Source organism: Mya arenaria, chromosome 3 (assembly GCF_026914265.1).
Source record: "Mya arenaria isolate MELC-2E11 chromosome 3, ASM2691426v1".
NCBI lineage: Eukaryota > Metazoa > Mollusca > Bivalvia > Myida > Myidae > Mya > Mya arenaria.
The window spans coordinates 87,188,486-87,208,439 of record NC_069124.1 but is presented as its reverse complement, the minus strand read 5'-3'; the positions used below and the strand labels follow the sequence as shown (position 1 = coordinate 87,208,439).

General features: G+C 38.5%; 1 protein-coding gene across 1 annotated transcript in view; it reads left to right on the top strand.

The window, feature by feature from the left end:
* The first annotated feature begins 3,712 nt into the window (after positions 1 to 3,712).
* LOC128228924 (lachesin-like) overlaps positions 3,713 to 19,954 on the top strand; it is a 36,168-nt gene continuing 19,926 nt past the window's right edge. Inside the window, exon 1 of the mRNA XM_052940483.1 lies at positions 3,713 to 4,039. The gene's annotated coding sequence lies outside the window, so the exon portion shown is untranslated. The remainder of the gene's footprint in view (positions 4,040 to 19,954) is intronic.

Sequence of the window (19,954 nt, the reverse complement as noted above, 5' to 3'; positions counted from 1 at the left end):
TTTGCTGTAAACATATTGTACCAGTATCATAGTTATAGGGCCAGTTTGATGTATACATATTGTACCAGTATCATAGTTATAGGGCCAGTTTGCTGTAAACATATTGTACCAGTATCATAGTTATAGGGCCAGTTTGCTGTATACATATTGTACCAGTATCATAGTTATAGGGCCAGTTTGCTGTATACATATTGTACCAGTATCATAGTTATAGGGCCAGTTTGCTGTAAACATATTGTACCAGTATCATAGTTATAGGGCCAGTTTGCTGTAAACATATTGTACCAGTATCATAGTTATTGGGCCAGTTTGATGTATACATATTGTACCAGTATCATAGCTATAGGGCCAGTTTGCTGTAAACATATTGTACCAGTATCATAGATATAGGGCCAGTTTGCTGTAAACATATTGTACCAGTATCATAGTTATAGGGCCAGTTTGCTGTAAACATATTGTACCAGTATCATAGTTATAGGGCCAGTTTGCTGTATACATAGTGTACCAGTATCATAGTTATAGGGCCAGTTTGCTGTAAACATATTGTACCAGTATCATAGATATAGGGCCAGTTTGCTGTAAACATATTGTACCAGTATCATAGATATAGGGCCAGTTTGCTGTAAACATATTGTACCAGTATCATAGTTATAGGGCCAGTTTGCTGTAAACATATTGTACCAGTATCATAGATATAGGGCCAGTTTGCTGTAAACATATTGTACCAGTATCATAGTTATAGGGCCAGTTTGCTGTAAACATATTGTACCAGTATCATAGATATAGGGCCAGTTTGCTGTAAACATATTGTACCAGTATCATAGTTATAGGGCCAGTTTGCTGTAAACATATTGTACCAGTATCATAGTTATAGGGCCAGTTTGCTGTAAACATATTGTACCAGTATCATAGATATAGGGCCAGTTTGCTGTATACATATTGTACCAGTATCATAGTTATAGGGCCAGTTTGCTGTATACATATTGTACCAGTATCATAGTTATAGGGCCAGTTTGCTGTATACATATTGTACCAGTATCATAGTTATAGGGCCAGTTTGCTGTATACATATTGTACCAGTATCATAGTTATAGGGCCAGTTTGCTGTATACTTATTGTACCAGTATCATAGATATAGGGCCAGTTTGCTGTATACATATTGTACCAGTATCATAGTTATAGGGCCAGTTTGCTGTATACATATTGTACCAGTATCATAGATATAGGGCCAGTTTGCTGTATACTTATTGTACTAGTATCATAGAGTTTATGTACGTTGAATACCATACAAAGTACACACACATGGTTCAACGTCAAGTGGAACAGCACGGCTTGTAAGATCTGTTTAATGATGCTCTGATTAATTAATGGAAGCGGCACATGAGTTTGTCCTGAGCCAAATAGCCACGCAATCATCATAAATAGAATCCTTACGCTGCCGAGACTTCAGGGAATCCCGACATCACAACAATCTGTTCACTAGATGGCGGAAATTTAGGGATCATTTGAGGATTAGTTAGGGTTAATGTAACAACTTGTAAACAAGATCAAAATGTCTTAAGTGAAATCGTAGCTTAAACAGGCATCCAGCTTTCAAATCTTTTTTCTGCGCGATTCCGGGATTTACAGACGTGTTTCGTTTCTTAAAATTATTCAAAGGTTAAGTCCTTTTAGCTGAGTTAAGTGACCAACACAAACCAATGAAATAGGTCTCCAATATGCTAGGTTACAAATCAAAGCATTTTAACAACTGTCCCTGAATCCGGAAGAATATTTTAAACGCCCATACATTGAATAGGCATAAAGCTATATATTTACATATATTCAGTCATGTGGCTGATACATACTCTAACATCAAGCATCTTAAACAATCGAGATAAATGACTCCTACAATAAACACTGAGAGCAAAACAAATGTAACAAGTGGAATATTTAAGGATATTCATGGCGGGTTCTCTGGGGAGGGATTGAATGGAGACTAATACGGCAACAAATCAGAGCGATATTCGCCGTCCCCGGGGTCCCCGTGTCAGCTTCCTGCTAATATACTCCACAACGTTCAGCCCCTACACGGATACATTTACATTTCTTTGAAACGTTGTCTACTTCTTGGAACAACGTTTTGAAATGTTTCCGAAATTTGATGAATAATGCGTGCGATAAAAGGTCTTGTTATTTCGATTATGTGCAATAAAGGGAGAAACAAATGTACTTTTCTATACGCACATGTTTACATTTTTACTATGATAATTATATTTCTTTTGGAAAAGAGATCGCATTTTTCCATTAACTTTACACTACTAATTAACTGAACCTTATCTATTTTTCTACAATCAAAAGTCCGTCATGGAACACATGATAGTCTTGTCGTGTAATTCACACGAGGGCCATTGAGAGCAACTAGCACCACAATCTGAACAATTATTGTTCCCGCCAATATAATATAAATTATGTAATATTCAAATCATGATGGCGAACAAGTGCCACGGGAGTGCTAATTAATTGATTCCATTTCCCTACATTATCAAACAGGCTCAAAAAACTGTTGGATGTCTGGCATTTCGCGGATACATTTTTCACGACGACCATATGTGTATGCAATTGAAATAAGAATTTTTGCTTCAATGAATGATTTTAAGTATACCGATGGATCAGGGGTCCAGGAAATGTGGAAATCAAGTTTTATTTATTATATCTTCAAGAGAGATTGGCCATTGACGCATGTTCACAGATGAAACATTTTTGGTACGCGGTATTCCTGGATTTATAGCTACTCAAAGTATTGCTAATCAGTACGCATATTATTTGACATACGAATGTTCATACCGCATACTTTACTTTATTGAACATGTTTTAAACGCGTAGGTCCTCCTCAAATGATGGACCTGGCTGTACTCGTACCGCAAGATATAATAGGCAATATGCCCATGCATGTACGCAGCAACGCATATATGTAATACTGCATATTCGATGTTCAGATATGGCAGCTAGTAAAGACATAGTCCGAGCTCCTGTGTATTACAGCCCTACATGGTTGTACTAGTCCAGCTAGATATGGCAGCTAGATATGACAGCTTGTAACGACAAGTTCCAAACCCCTGTGTATGACAGACCTACATGATTGTACACGTCCAGATACAAATGGCAGCTAGTTATGAGTCCGAACTCATGTGTATATGACAGACCAGACTTTACTCGTGCGGCTTGATATGACAAGTTTGTGAGTCCATGGATCTCTGTACAGCATCATAAGCACACTGATAGCATATCGCTCTGGCTGCCACGCTTCCCCAGACCATATCATTAATGCTTTCTGAAATATGTAAATACACAGATAGGGCTCGCTATAATATCATGTTTGATTTATAATATCATTGTGATTTCCCAAACACTTACTCATACAACATCAGAATGTCAGAATAGCGGTAAACATAAATGTACTTTATACAAGAACATGTTTTGATTTTATTTTTTTCCATTAACTATGTTGGCATTTGGAATTTAAATATTGAATGTATAGATGTTGTCATAAAGGTGTTCACCGTTTTTGCAGTATCTATCAGCATACGGTTCAGTAATTCCATAAGCGCACACTAGCTGATAGTTTTATTTTACTAAACAGCATGGGAAGAAGTGAGGCTCATCATCGATACCATAGTGACAGGGCTGACATTGTAATGGGGCGGTTAGTTACCGCATTTGTTCTTATGCGATCCTGCCACTTGTGGAAATTTTTACCGGTTTTCATGTTTCTACTCCCGTAATTCAATATAGCAGCGTCTTCAAGCACGGGATTTTGTGATATTATCTGAGATTTAAAACAATTATCTGGGATTGTAGAAATAGAGAGGAAGCGTTTTTATGTGTGTTTAATGTCATATATGTGCATCATTCTGATAAAGGGAAGACAAGGGATGATATCAAGACAAAGTGATATCAAACAAGCCTGATCGAGTGATAGTATAAAATTATTAAGAGTGTGGAATAATTGCAAATTGATTGCCAGCTGCTGCACATACACCATTTGGCTTGACATCGGGTATGTATATTTCCTTAGAATACTTCATTATTATTTGAATAACATTTTGTTTCTATGTTATGGTTATATTGACATGATAGAAAATAAAGTAGAAATGAAAAAGACACACTTCTAAAATTAACCGTTTATTCGGTTTAGCGTCTGAGTTTAATCTTCGCTGGCAGAGCAGTACATGTACGGGATATTATAAAATATCTACGTATACTGTTAACATATCAACACCACACGGATATTGATATTCATTATTTTGTGGAGTAAACACATACACATATATATTGTATGAGTGGTCCTTTTCACATAATTTGCCATTTAGAGGCAATTTAGCATTTCGCAGTAATTCTTAGGGACAGGATCGCGCTATTTGACTCCATTACTGTCACTGTATTTGTTTTAGCAAGCATGTCATTTTCCCCGGGGTTTTGACTGCGAATTTTCCCGTGGTTGATGATAAATATCCATTCGTATCGCTGGAACAAGCGCGATTATATTTTGTCCTTTTTTATATATTAATAGAAGCATCTTCTTGTTTCAAAAATGTTCTCTATTTCAATTACTATATTCTTGAAAAGATGATCTTATCAATTTGAAACTGATAAAGGTTCAGCGGGATAAAACATGTTTTGGCATTTACTGCAGGAATAATTTCTGGTTTATGACAATCATGGATAAGAATTATCAAATTCAACTTGAACCATCAACTCCTGTTCACGTACACCTACTTAAGCACTTATGAAAATAAAACAAAAATAATTTTGGAAAATGTACGGTTTTCCAAATGATACAGGTGATCCTGGTGTTCCTGAAAACTAGTTATTTCAGTGTTCTGCATGACTTGGGTTAGGTGCTGCTGTCTGTTTTACTGACTAAAACGCAAGTTTTTTCTTATTTTAAAACATTCAATATTGTAATTGGTTATGTTTTTGTTCAAGATGAGTTAAAATTATGTTTCTTACGAGTTTCCGTTATGATCTTGGAAATACAGAGTGAACAATAATAAATGTAAGTTTCGTCTAAATTTGAACATAAAGATTTTTATTGAAAATAAACAAAAGATAAAAACGACAGAAATATTTCAATTATCTTCTGGTGATGCGCTAGGTGAGATGAATGGTTTAATAGCTCATGTAGAGTTTTAATAGTCATATGCTGTGCCAAAGATAACCACTCTCTGCCACCGAAAGACCCCCCGCGACAGTTATCTGCCACGGAAAGCTTGACCCCCGCGAATGCAGCAGGCTCCTACCACCATAAGACCTCCGCGTTGACAGCAACCGAAAGACCTCTGCAACTGGAGTATTTTTCTGCCACCGAAAGACGGCCACGACCGTTTTTTGCCACCGAAAGGATGCCGCGATCGTTTTCTGCCACCGAAAGACGACCGCGACCGTTCTCTGCCACCGAAAGGCGACCGCGACCATTTTCTGCCATTGAAAGACGGCCGCGACCGTTTTCTGCGACCGAAAGGCGGTTGCGACCGTTTTCTGGCACCGAAAGACGACTGCGACCGTTTTCTGCCACCGAAAGGCGGCCGCGAACATTTTCTGCCACCGAAAGACGGCCGCGACCGTTTTCTGCGACCGAAAGGCGGTTGCGACCATTTTCTGCCACCGAAAGACGGCCGCGACTGTTATCTGCCACCGAAAGGCGTCAGCGACTGCAGCAGTTATCGGCCACAGAAGATTTCTGCCACCGAAGGTCCTCCGAAATTGCAGAATTTTCTACAGACGAAACAAGTTTAAATGTTGTAAAACCTTAATCTACTTTATTTATACTAAAATGTTACACTGAATGAGGACAGTCTCCTGTACCCCGTCAATACGGCAAACATTTGCCCTGTGGGTCAAGTGGACATTGAAAAGAAAATATTTTGAATAAAAAAACCAAAAGTTTATTTAAGAAAATTGCATACATCATATTGTAAAAGCTATTATAAGTGGCTTGAGCCGATATATTGTTCATTTCAAAACTATTTTCTTCTATATTGCGACAGCCCTTAACTTATTGACCTTATTTAGAATCAATGTTAGTTGTGAGTATATGTGAATATATTATATAAATTGGTAAATATTGATAAATAACATGATGGAAATATCGACTTTGCATTCAATATCACAAAACGAATTCAATGTACTAGTATCATAATTATAGAAGTCTGAAATCAGTTCTTGTATCATTGAAAACGCGTATATTAATAACTTAATAATAAGTACACGTACAATATAGATGGTCATCTTTGACGCATTGTGCATCTTCGTATGGTAAAAAATGTTTGATGGGATAAATTTGTTTGTTTATTTTAACGGCCATTTTGGACGCCATGGTGGCTGAAATGTGATATGAATTCTATTAGAATTTCATTAGAATTTAATGGTCATCGAAGAATAGTTTTGCACAGAAATTAAAGCATAGACACACAATTTAAAGAACAATGTCGAGTTCGTAAAATTTGGCAGCCATGTTGGACGCCATCTTCGATATAGACAAATAACGATAGGTGGTGCAATGCCATCAGTCGGATTCTTGCAGTGGAGGGTTTAGGCTACCAAATTATGCAGAAATCACTTTCATTTCACCGCCATGCAAGATTTGGCTAAAATACATCATAAATCTGCCTAACTATTTGGTGCGTTCCACATTACAAAAGCTGGTTTGAATGCATTGAAGGATTTTAATTCATTATTTGAGGTTGCATAACATAAACGCATTTGTTTTTCGCGAATTAGATCATATATGCCCGCGTCAGAACTTTCGTTTCAAGATTTATCAATGGTACGGGCGGGGAGATATTCCATGCTTTACCTGTGATACGGGCGGGGAGCTATTCCAAGATTTTTCAGTGGTACGGGCGGGGAGCTAATCCAAGATTTATCAGTGGTACAGGCGCAGAGCAATTCCAATATTTACCAGTGGTACGGGCGCAGAGCTAATCCATGATTTACCAGTGGTACGGGCGGGGAGGTATTCCAAGATTTACCAGTGGTACGGGCACAGAGCTATTCCAAGATTTATCAGTGGTACGTGCGCAGAGCTATTCCAAGATTTACCAGTGGTACGGGCGCAGAGCTATTCCATGATTTACCAGTGGAACGGCCGCAGAGCTATTCCATGATTTACCAGTGGTACAGGCGCAGAGCTATTCCATGATTTACTAGTGGTACGGGCGCAGAGCTATTCCATGATTTACCAGTGGTACAGGCGCAGAGCTATTCCATGATTTGCCAGTGGTACAGGCGCAGAGCTATTCCAAGATTTACGAGTGGTACGTGCGCAGAGCTATTCCATGATTTACAAGTGGAACGGGCGCAGAGCTATTCCATGATTTACCAGTGGAACGGCCGCAGAGCTATTCCATGATTTACCAGTGGTACAGGCGCAGAGCTATTCCAAGATTTACCAGTGGTACGGGCGCAGAGCTATTCCATGATTTACGAGTGGTACGGGCGCAGAGCTATTCCATGATTTACCAGTGGTTCGGGCGCAGAGCTATTCCAAGATTAACCAGTGGTACGTGCGCGGAGCTATTCCATGATTTATCAGTGGTACGGGCGTAGAGCTATTCCATGATTTACCAGTGGTACGGGCGCAGAGCTATTCCAAGATTTATCAGTGGTACGGGCGTAGAGCTATTCCATGATTTATCAGTGGTACGGGCGTAGAGCTATTCCATGATTTACCAGTGGTTCGGGCGCAAAGCTATTCCAAGATTAACCAGTGGTACGGCCGCAGAGCTATTCCATGATTTACCAGTGGTACGGGCGCAGAGCTATTCCATGATTTACCAGTGGTTCGGGCGCAGAGCTATTCCAAGATTTACCAGTGGTACAGGCGCAGAGCTATTCCAAGATTTACCAGTGGTACGGGCGCAGAGCTATTCCAAGATTTACCAGTGGTACGGGCGCAGAGTTATTCCATGATTTACCAGTGGTACGGGCGCAGAGCTATTCCATGATTTACCAGTGGTACGGGCGTAGAGCTATTCCATGATTTACCAGTGGTACGGGCGTAGAGCTATTCCATGATTTACCAGTGGTACGGGCGTAGAGCTATTCCATGATTTACCAGTGGTACGGGCGCAGAGCTATTCCAAGATTTACCAGTGGTACGGGCGTAGAGCTATTCCACGATTTATCAGTGGTACGGGCGTAGAGCTATTCCACGATTTACCAGTGGTTCGGGCGCAGAGCTATTCCAAGATTAACCAGTGGTACAGGCGCAGAGCTATTCCAAGATTTACCAGTGGTACGTGCGCAGAGCTATTCCATGATTTACCAGTGGTACGTGCGCAGAGCTATTCCATGATTTACCAGTGGTACGGGCGCAGAGCTATTCCAAGATTTATCAGTGGTACGGGCGCAGAGCTATTCCAAGATTTATCAGTGGTACGGGCGCAGAGCTATTCCAAGATTTATCAGTGGTACGGGCGCAGAGCTATTCCAAGATTTATCAGTGGTACGGGCGCAGAGCTATTCCAAGATTTATCAGTGGTACGGGCGCAGAGCTATTCCAAGATTTAACAGTGGTACGGGCGCAGAGCTATTCCAAGATTTATCAGTGGTACGGGCGCAGAGCTATTCCAAGATTTATCAGTGGTACGGGCGCAGAGCTATTCCATGATTTACCAGTGGTACGGGCGCAGACCTATTCCAAGATTTATCATAATAATGTCAGTATGTGTTACCTTCTTAAAATAAAGTCGTTGTTGTTGTTGTTATTATTATTATTATCATTATTATTATTATTATTATTATTATTATTATTATTATTATTATTATTATTATCATTATTGGTGTTGTTGTTGTTATTATTGTTATTATTATTATTATTATTATTATTATTATTATTATTATTATTGGTGTTGTTGTTGTTATTATTGTTATTATTATCATTATCATTATTATTATTAACATTATCATTATTGATGTTGTTGTTGTTTTTATTGTTATTATTATTATTATTATCATTATTATTATTATTATTATTATCATTATTTGTGTTGTTGTTGTTGTTGTTGTTATTATTGTTATTATTATTATTATTATTATTATTATTATTATTATTATTATTATTATTATTATTATTATTATTATTATTATTATTGTTATTATTGTTATTATTATTATTATCATTATGTCTCCCCCTCTCTGGGGGAGACATATTGTTTTTGCCCTGTCCGTCAGTCCGGTAGTCCGTCAGTCCGTCAGTCCGTCCGTACGTCACACTTCGTTTCCGATCGATAACTGGAAAACCGCATGACCTAGGATCACCAAACTTGGTAGGGAGGTTAGTCGTGAGGTGTAGAGGATCCCTATTGTTTTTGGGGTCACTAGGTCAAAGGTCAAGGTCGCGGCGACCCCCAATATAAAAAACATTTCTGCTCAAAATCTTGAGAACGGTTTGACCTAGGTTCACCAAACTTGGTAGGGAGGTTGGTCATGAGGTGTAGAAGATCCCTATTGTTTTTGGGGTCACTAGGTCAAAGGTCAAGGTCGCGGCGACCCCCAATGTAAAAAACATTTCCGCTCAATATCTTGAGAATGGTTTGACCTAGGTTCACCAAACTTGGTAGGGGGGTTGATCATGAGGTTTAGAAAACTCCTTTATTTTGGGGGGTCACAAGGTCAAAGGTCAACGTCGCTGTGACCTCTAATGTAAAAAAATATTTCCGTGCAATATCAGGAGAATGCTTTGATCTAGGTTCACCAAACTTTGAAGTGAGGTTGGTCATGATGTCTAGATGATCCCAATTGTTTTGGGGGTAACAAGGTCAATAGTCAAGGTCGTGGTGACCTTCCATGTAAAAATCATTTGCGTGTAATATCTTTATGTCTCCCCCATTCATGGGGAGACATATTGTTTTTGCCCTGTCCGTCAGTCAGTCCATCAGTCTGTCAGTCAGTCAGTCAGTACGTCACACTTCGTTTCCGCCCAATAACTATAGAACTCTTAGACCCAGGAACTTCATACTTGGTATGCTAGTTGGTCATGACTAGTAGATGACCCCTATTGAATTTGGGGTCACTAGGTCAAAGATCAGGGTCAACGTGACCTTGAGGTGAAGAAACGGTTTCCACTCAATAACTAAAGATCCTTTGGGTCCAGGAACTTCATACTTGGTATGCTAGTTGTTCATGACTATTAGATGACTCCTATTGATTTTGAGATCAAAAGGTCAAAGGTCAAGGTTACCTTCAGGTAAAAATGTTATGTTGGCAGTGACCTTAAGCTTAAAAATGGTTTCTGCTCAATAACTAAAGAAAGCTTGTACCCAGGAACTTCATAGTTGTTCATGACTAGTAGATGACTCCTATTGATTTTGAGATCAGTAGGTCAATGGTCAAGGTCACCGTGACCTTGAGGTGAAGAAACTGTTTCCGCTCAATAACTAGAGAACGCTTGCAACCAGGAATTTCATACTTGGTATGCTAGTTGGTCATGACTAGAAGATGACCCATATTGATTTTGAGATCACTAGGTCAAAGGTCAAGGTTGCCATGACCTTGAAGTGAAGAAAAAGTTTCCGCTCAATAACTAAAGATCCTTTGGTTTCAGGAACTTCATACTTGGTAAGCTAGTTGTTCATGACTAGAAGATGACCCCTATTGATTTTCAGATCAAAAGGTCAAAGGTCAAGGTTACCTTCAGGTAAAAAATGATACGTTGGCGGTGACCTTAAGCTTAAAAATGGTTTCTGCTCAATAACTTAAGAACGCTTGTACCCAGGAACTTCATTCTTGGTACGCTAGTCGGTCATGACTAGTAGATGACCCCTATTGATTTTGAGATCAGTAGGTCAAAGGTTAAGGTTGCCATGACCTTGAGTTGAAGAAATGGTTACCGCTCAGTAACTAAAGAACACTTGCACCCAAGAACTTAATACTTGGTATGCAAGTTGGTTATGTAGATGATCCCTATTGATGTTGTGATCAGTAGGTAAAAGGTCATGGTCACGATGACTGTGAGCTGAAAAATGGTTTCCGATCAATAATTGAATAACGCTTGCGCCCAGGAACTTCATACAATGCAAACTTCGTTTACATTTTCCATGATTAATCAACAACACTTTCTTCTCTTCACTATTTAATATAATCGAATAAACCAAACTTCACTGTTGGTTTGTCTCCAGTCCAAAGTTACAAATTTCATGTCCATCATTTATTTTTTCTCAGCTACGACCACACAATAGGGGAGACAAGCGCTTTTTCAAAAAAGCAATCTCTAGTTATTATTATTATTGTCATTATTGGTGTTGTTGTTGTTATTATTGTTATTATTATCATTATCATTATTATTATTAACATTATCATTATTGGTGTTGTTGTTGTTGTTATTGTTATTATTATTATTATTATTATTATTATTATTATTATTATCATTATTGGTGTTGTTGTTGTTATTATTGTTATTATTATTATTATTATTATTATTATTATTATTATTATTATTATTATTATTATTATTATTATTATTATTATTGGTGTTGTTGTTATTGTTATTATTATTATTACAATGTGTTTAGTTTTTGTTTTTTTGCAAATTGAGATTGTTGAAAACTTACGATTACGTAAGCAAGTTCAGTCAATGCGTAATTAATGATCATTATTTCAAGTGTTTTTGTTGTTTTTTGCATTTGCAAACACTTCACTATCAGGAAGGTGATCAACAAACAGATTATACTTTAAACACAAACAACGATACGGTAGATTTATATCATAGCATAACATACAGTCTATATATTCTGATGTCAGCATGTACAGCTTATTATCAACTACAATATTTTCAAGCACACGTGTATGTAACTGAGATACAATCAATTAATAACATAAATAATGATACAAATTAGAATGTATAATAATACGTGAATTTTGACATGAGAGTGTATAATACAAAATGTAACATATCACACAGAAAACATGTTTGCATAGTCTTACTTTATTTGCAATTTTATTTCATTGTGGCACTTGTTAATCAAATACGTTGCTATTTTATGTAGTTAAGAGTGTTTTCGCTGTGTTTAGCGTGTTTACAAATTTGAACATAATCGGTGTTCTCCGATACTACAAAGGAATATATTGTTCCCGTCATTTCCTTATGTTGGACAAATATGAACGGAATGAAATTCGTTTTTTATGTCATTTTTTTCGCAAATAATGCACTGCCGATCATTTCATGTTCGTATATCGTCCTTGTTCTATGAATAGATTGTGTGACGACAATCTAAGTTTACATAACTCTTGTCGATGTTAAACATTATCCAGTTAAGTCAACATATTCTATCAAATTCACATACAATATGTTCATATTGAGGTCGATAATAAAGACCATGCAGTGCATGAAATGAATTGCAGCATTACATGAACATAATCGCAACCATGCAGTGTAGTGCAATGACAGGCCATGGTGTAAATGAAGCGTGTATTGTTTTGTTTAAAGAAAAGATGGCTGACATTGTTTGGCTAAAAACGCCTGTAGATCATTAAAAACTTGCCAAAGAGTGTTTATTATTTTTGATAGAACTACTGTATTGAGAAAAGAACGACAAGAAAAGAAAACATTCGGCAAACTTTTGAAGACTCGTTTTCTCGAGTGCTGTTTGTTTTGTTTGCCGGTTCTGGATTTGTTCAATTAAAAACAGATGTGCAACGAAAATGTTTTCTTGGACCTGTTAACTACATAAAAACAAACCAAATTCAGAACGACAAAACCACCTTCCTTATATAAATAGGCTTTCTTTGATACGCAACAATTTCTTAAACATTGGAAATACATTCGTTATAACAAAGATGCTTGTCAAAACTCTCACTTGGAAGGGGTCTGTTAAAATAATTTTGAAAATGCATGTGCGTACGCTAACAGTTCCATCTGTTTTCAAAAGGTTATAAGCAAAATAGTTTACACATATTTGTATTTGCAACGAATTGAAACACGAAAATGTGCCAAGGCGGGACGAAAAGGCCACTTGCCGCTCTTTCACCCCACCACCCTGTGCATTCTCGCTCATCTTCGCTCCGTCATATGGCGGTGTTTTTCGCAATTTCACCCTTTCGCAGCAAAATGAGAATTCGCGAAAGGGCAGAAATCAGCCACCAGTGAGAGTTATGGATAAGTAAAGTGTTCTGTTATACAAGTACTTTACTCATTCAGATAGATATTGTATAAGGAATTCTAGGAATGCTATACCATTTTCGTGGACACTCGTATTGTCGAAAAATTAGCACACCTAGCAGAAAACCTTTAGCAAACTGTCTGACTTTAAGCCCATAGCTTTGAAAACATACTGGTACTACAAAACAAACAGGCACTACCACCCATACAAGATGCCTTTTGGGTACGTAGGCATTGCTGGGTATGTAGGCATGTTGGTTATGTAGGCCTGTTAAGTATTTAGGCTTGCTAGTTATATAGCCTTGTTGGATATGTAGGCTTGTTAGTTATGTAGGCTTGTTGGATATGTAGGCTTGTTGGGTATGTAGGCTTGTTGGATACGTAGGATTGTTAGTTATGTAGCATTGTTGGTTATGTAGACTTGTTGGGTATGTAGCTTTGTTGGGTATGTAGACTTGTTGGACATGTAGCTTTGTTAGGAATGTAGACGTGTTGGATATGTAGGCTTGTTGGGTATGTAGGCTTGTTGGGTATGTAGGATTGTTGGGTATGTAGCATTGTTGCGTGTGTAGGCTTGTTGGGTATGTAGGCTTGTTGGGTGTGTAGGCTTGTTTGGTATGTGGGATTGTATGGTATGTAGCATTGTTGCATGTATAGGCTTGTTTGGTATGTACGCTTGTTGGGTGTGTGGGCTTGTTGGGTATGTAGACTTGTTGGGTGTGTAGGCTTGTTGGGTATGTGAGATTGTTGGGTATGTAGCATTGTTGCGTGTATAGACTTGTTGGGTATTTAGGCTTGTTGGGTGTGTAGGCTTGTTGGGTATGTAGACTTGTTGGGTATGTAGGCTTGTTAGGTATTTAGGCTTGTTGGGTATGTAGGCTTGTTGGGTATAGGCTTGTTGGGTATGTAGCCTTGTTGGGTGTGTAGCCTTGTTGGGTATGTAGACTTGTTGGGTATATAGGCTTGTTAGGTATTTAGGCTTGTTAGGTATGTAGGCTTGTTAGGTATTTAGGCTTGTTAGGTATGTAGGCTTGTTGGGTATAGGCTTGTTGGGTATGTAGGCGTGTTGGGTTTGTAGACTTTTTAGTGTTGTAGCTTTTTGGGGTATGTAGCATTGTTTGGTATGTAGCATTGTTGGATATGTAGCACTGTTTGGTATGTAGCATCGTTGGGTGTGTAGGCTTGATGGGTATGTAGACGTGTTGGGTATGTAGGCTTGTTAGGTTGTAGGCTTGTTAGGTTGTAGGCTTGTTTGATATGTAGCATTGTTTGGTATGTAGCCTTGTTGGGTATGTAGCATTGTTTGGTATGTAGCATTGTTTGGTATGTAACATTGTTTGGTTTGTAGCATTGATGGGTATGGAGACGTGTTGGGTATGTAGCCTTGTTGGGTATGTAGCCTTGTTGGGTATGTAGCATTGTTGGGTATGTAGACGTGTTGGGTATGTAGGCTTGTTTGGTATGTAGCATTGTTTGGTATGTAGCCTTGTTGGGTATGTAGCCTTGATGGGTATGTAGCCGTGTTGGGTATGTAGCCTTGTTGGGTATGTAGGATTGTTATGTATGTAGGCTTGTTGGGTATGTAGCCTTGTTGGGTATGTAGACGTGTTGGGTATGTAGCATTGTTGGGTATGTAGACGTGTTGGGTATGTAGGATTGTTATGTATGTAGGCTTGTTGGGTATGTAGGCTTGTTGGGTATGTAGACGTGTTGGGTATGTAGACGTGTTGGGTATGTAGACGTGTTGGATATGTAGCATTATTTGGTATGTAGCCTTGTTGGATATATAGCATTGTTTGGTATGTAGCATTGTTGGGTATGGAGACGTGTTGGGTATGTAGCCTTGTTGGGTATGTAGCCTTGTTGGGTATGTAGCATTGTTTGGTATGTAGCCTTGTTGGGTATGTAGCTTTTTGGGGTATGTAGCATTGTTTGGTATGTAGCATTGTTGGATATGTAGCACTGTTTGGTATGTAGCATCGTTTGGTGTGTAAGCTTGATGGGTATGTAGACGTGTTGGTATGTAGGCTTGGGTGGTATGTAGGATTGTTAGGTTGTAGGCTTGTTTGATATGTAGCATTGTTTGGTATGTAGCCTTGTTGGGTATGTAGCATTGTTGGGTATGTAGCATTGTTTGGTATGTAGCATTGTTTGGTTTGTAGCATTGTTGGGTATGTAGCCTTGTTGGGTATGTAGCCTTGTTGGGTATGTAGCCTTGTGTGGTATGTAGCATTATTGGGTATGTAGACGTGTTGGGTATGTAGGCTTGTTTGGTATTTAGGCTTGCTAGTTATATAGCCTTGTTGGATATGTAGGCTTGTTGGGTATGTAGGCTTGTTGGGTATAGGCTTATTGGATATGTAGGCTTGTTAGTTATGAAGGCTTGTTGGATATGTAGGCTTGTTGGGTATGTAGGCTTGTTGGATACGTAGGATTGTTAGTTATGTAGCATTGCTGGTTATGTAGACTTGTTGGGTATGTAGCTTTGTTGGGTATGTAGACTTGTTGGACATGTAGCTTTGTTGGGTATGTAGACGTGTTGGATATGTAGGCTTGTTGGGTATGTAGGATTGTTATGTATGTAGCCTTGTTGGTTATGTAGGCTTGTTGGGTATATAGGATTGTTGGGTATGTAGCATTATTGCGTGTGTAGGCTTGTTGGGTATGTAGGCTTGTTAGGTGTGTAGGCTTGTTGGGTGTGTAGGCTTGTTGGGTATGTAGGATTGTTGGGTATGTAGCATTGTTGCGTGTGTAGGCTTGTTGGGTATGTAGGCTTGTTAGGTGTGTAGGCTTGTTGGGTGTGTAGGCTTGTTTGGTATGTGGGATTGTTAAGATTGTAGCATTGTTGCGTGTATAGGCTTGTTGGGTATGTAGCATTGTTGGGTGTGTAGGCTTGTTGGGTATGTAGGCTTGTTAGGTGTGTAGGCTTGTTGGGTGTGTAGGCTTGTTTGGTATGTGGGATTGTTAAGATTGTAGCATTGTTGCATGTATAGGCTTGTTTGGTATGTAGGCTTGTTGGGTGTGTAGGCTTGTAGGGTATGTAGACTTGTTGGGTATGTAGGCCTGTTAGTTATTTAGGCTTGTTGGGTATGTAGGCTTGTTGGGTATAGGCTTGTTGGGTATGTAGGCTTGTTGGGTGTGTAGGCTTGTTGGGTATGTAGACTTGTTGGGTATATAGGCTTGTTAGGTATTTAAGCTTGTTAGGTATGTAGGCTTGTTAGGTATTTAGGTTTGTTAGGTATGTAGACTTGTTGGGTATTTAGGCTTGTTAGGTACATAGGCTTCTTAGGTATGTAGGCTTGTTGGGTATAGGCTTGTTGGATTTGTAGGCGTGTTGGGTTTGTAGGCTTTTTGGTGTTGTAGCTTTTTGGGGTATGTAGCATGGTTTGGTACGTAGCATTGTTGGATATGTAGCACTGTTTGGTATATAGCATCGTTGGGTGTGTAGGCTTGATGGGTATGTAGACGTGTTGGGTATGTAGGCTTGTGTGGTATGTAGGCTTGTTAGGTTGTAGGCTTGTTTGATATGTAGCATTGTTTGGTATGTAGCCTTGTTGGGTATGTAGCATTGTTTGGTATGTAGCATTGTTTGGTATGTAGCATTGTTTGGTTTGTAGCATTATTAGGTATGGAGACGTGTTGGGTATGTAGCCTTGTTGGGTATGTAGCATTGTTGGGTATGTAGACGTGTTGGGTATGTAGGCTTGTTTGGTATGTAGCATTGTTTGGAATGTAGCCTTGTTGGTTATGTAGCATTGTTGGGTATATAGACGTGTTGGGTATGTAGGCTTGTTTGGTATGTAGCATTGTTTGGTATGTAGCCTTGTTGGGTATGTAGCCTTGATAGGTATGTAGCCGTGTTGGGTATGTAGCCTTGTTGTGTATGTAGGATTGTTATGTATGTAGGCTTGTTGGGTATGTAGCCTTGTTGGGTGTGTAGACGTGTTGGGTATGTAGCATGGTTGGGTATGTAGACGTGTTGGATATCAAGCGTTGTTTGTTATGTAGCATTGTTTGGTATGTAGCCTTGTTGGATATGTAGCATTATTGGGTATGTAGCCTTGTTGGATATGTAGCATTGTTTGGTATGTAGCATTGTTGGGTATGGAGACGCGTTGGGTATGTAGCCTTGTTGGGTATGTAGCCTTGTTTGGTATGAAGCATTGTTGGGTATGTAGACGTGTTTGGTATGTAGGCTTGTTTGGTATGTAGCATTGTTTGGTATGTAGCCTTGTTGGGTATGTAGCTTTTTTGGGTATGTAGCATTGTTTGGTATGTAGCATTGTTGGATATGTAGCACTGTTTGGTATGTAGCATCGTTTGGTATGTAGGCTTGATAGGTTGTAGGCTTGTTTGATATGTAGCAATGTTTGGTATGTAGCCTTGTTGGGTATGTAGCATTGTTGGGTATGTAGCATTGTTTGGTATGTAGCATTGTTTGGTTTGTAGCATTGATGGGTATGGAGACGTGTTGGGTATGTAGCCTTGATGGGTATGTAGCCTTGTTGGGTATGTGGCATTGATTGGTATGTAGCATTGTTGGGTGTGTAGGCTTGTTGGGTATGTAGACGTGTTGGGTATGTAGGCTTGTTTGGTATGTAGCATTGTTTGGTATGTAGCCTTGTTGGGTATGTAGCCTTGTTGGGTATGTAGACGTGTTGGGTATGTAGCATTGATGGGTATGTAGCCGTGTTGGGTATGTAGCCTTGTTGGGTATGTAGGAATGTTATGTATGTAGGCTTGTTGGGTATGTAGCCTTGTTGGGTATGTAGACGTGTTGGGTATGTAGCATTGTTGGGTATGTAGACGTGTTGGATATGAAGCGTTGTTTGGTATGTAGCATTGTTTGGTATGTAGCCTTGTTGGATATGTAGCATTGTTTGGTATGTAGCATTGTTGGGTATGGCGACGTGTTGGATATGTAGCCTTGTTGGGTATGTAGCCTTGTTGGGTATGAAGCCTTGTTTGGTATGAAGCATTGTTGGGTAGGTAGACGTGTTGTGTATGTAGCCTTGTTGGGTGTGTAGCATTGTTTGGTATGTAGCCTTGTTTGGTATGTAGCATTGTTGGGTATGTAGACGTGTTGGGTATGTAGGCTTATTTGTTATGTAGCATTGTTTGGTATGTAGCATTGTTTGGTATGTAGCCTTGTTTGGTATGTAGTATTGTTCGGTATGTAGACGTGTTGGGTATGTAGGCTTGTTTGGTATGTAGCATTGTTTGGTATGTAACATTGTTGGATATGTAGCATTGTTGGATATGTAGCCTTGTTGGATATGTAGCATTGTTGGGTATGTAGCATTGTTGGGTATATAGCAATGTTGGGTATGTAAACGTGTTGGGTATGTGGGATTGTTTGGTATGTAGCATTGTTGGATATGTAGCATTGTTGGATATGTAGCCTTGTTGGTTATGTAGCATTGTTGGGTATGTAGCATGGTTGGGTATGTAGCATTGTTGGGTATGTAGCATTGTTTGGTAAGTAGGCTTGTTGGATATGTAGGCTTGTTGGATATGTAGCCTTGTCGGGTATGTACCATTGTTGGGTATGTAGCATTGTTGGGTATGTAGGCTTGTGGGGTATGTAGAGATACATATAATTTGATTGAAACCAATTCAAATCAAGTATCCTTTCCCACCAATTACTAATTACCAAATATATATATATAAAAATCTTTACAAACAAAGACTCAAAACATGTACCAGTTACACAACCTAAAGTAACTTCAGGGTCTGAAATCTAGTTCATAAAAATCATAAAAAAACCTTACTAAACAGAGTTATTAAAGTTATGCTATGTTAGTTTTCATTGTCTTCGTGTTTCAGGGTGATAAATACCAAAAAGAGACATTTCCATTTTACTTTCCGAATATATAAATATGGAAAATATAATTACTTGGAAAATTACCTACAGATAACTAGACAACCAACCGCGTTATATTCCCGTGAAAAATAGTCCAAATGGGTAAGACTGGTTTGACAAACGCGAGTTTGCTCGCAAGTTGTCTGTTAAATTAATGATTAAATCAAGTGATGGTTTTACTAATTGTTTTTCTTAATTTTCTATGTATTTTTTTGTATCAATTATGATATATTGGTGTGTTTTAATGTAGGAAGATTAGGATTAGACAGACTCGTCTCCCTTGACTGTGTGCAATCATGTTTACTAACAAATAAATCTACACTAACCAAGTAGTTCTAAATTCTGCGAGCAAATAAACTTTTTTTTAACAAAATGGAATACATTCAAAATACGAACTTGGCAAAAGAACGGTGTATGTTATAAATCCACGAAAGCCAAATTGTAAGCATATTTGTTTATTTATGTTAATTGAATTATAATTTTACAGCAAACCTGTATGGGAAATAAATGTGTAGGGCTCGAACCAACTACGCTACCAACTTTTCTATTTTTCCGACTAGTAATTTTTATATTTGTGTACGGCGGACACGATTAAATCCCAAGTTACTGGTCAAGCAATATTCGGATTTACGCATGCTATTTCACAGATTGAACGTTTTGACAACTTTTTTTTATTTTTTGTCCTGGAAAGAGCCAATTTTTGAGAAAATCCATGGAAACCAGTTATATAAGACTGCTGTCAAAAATAAAGTAGCATATTTTTAAATTTAAGTTCAAAAATTGATGTTTTATGCATTTTTCTTAAACCGTTACTAACGGTTAAAGCTATAAAACATTAATTTTCGAACGAAAATGTGAAATCTACGATCTGATTTTTTGTCAACAATCTCATATCATTGATTTGTAGATATTTACGCAAAAATTTGCACTTTCCAAGACAAAAAAAAGTT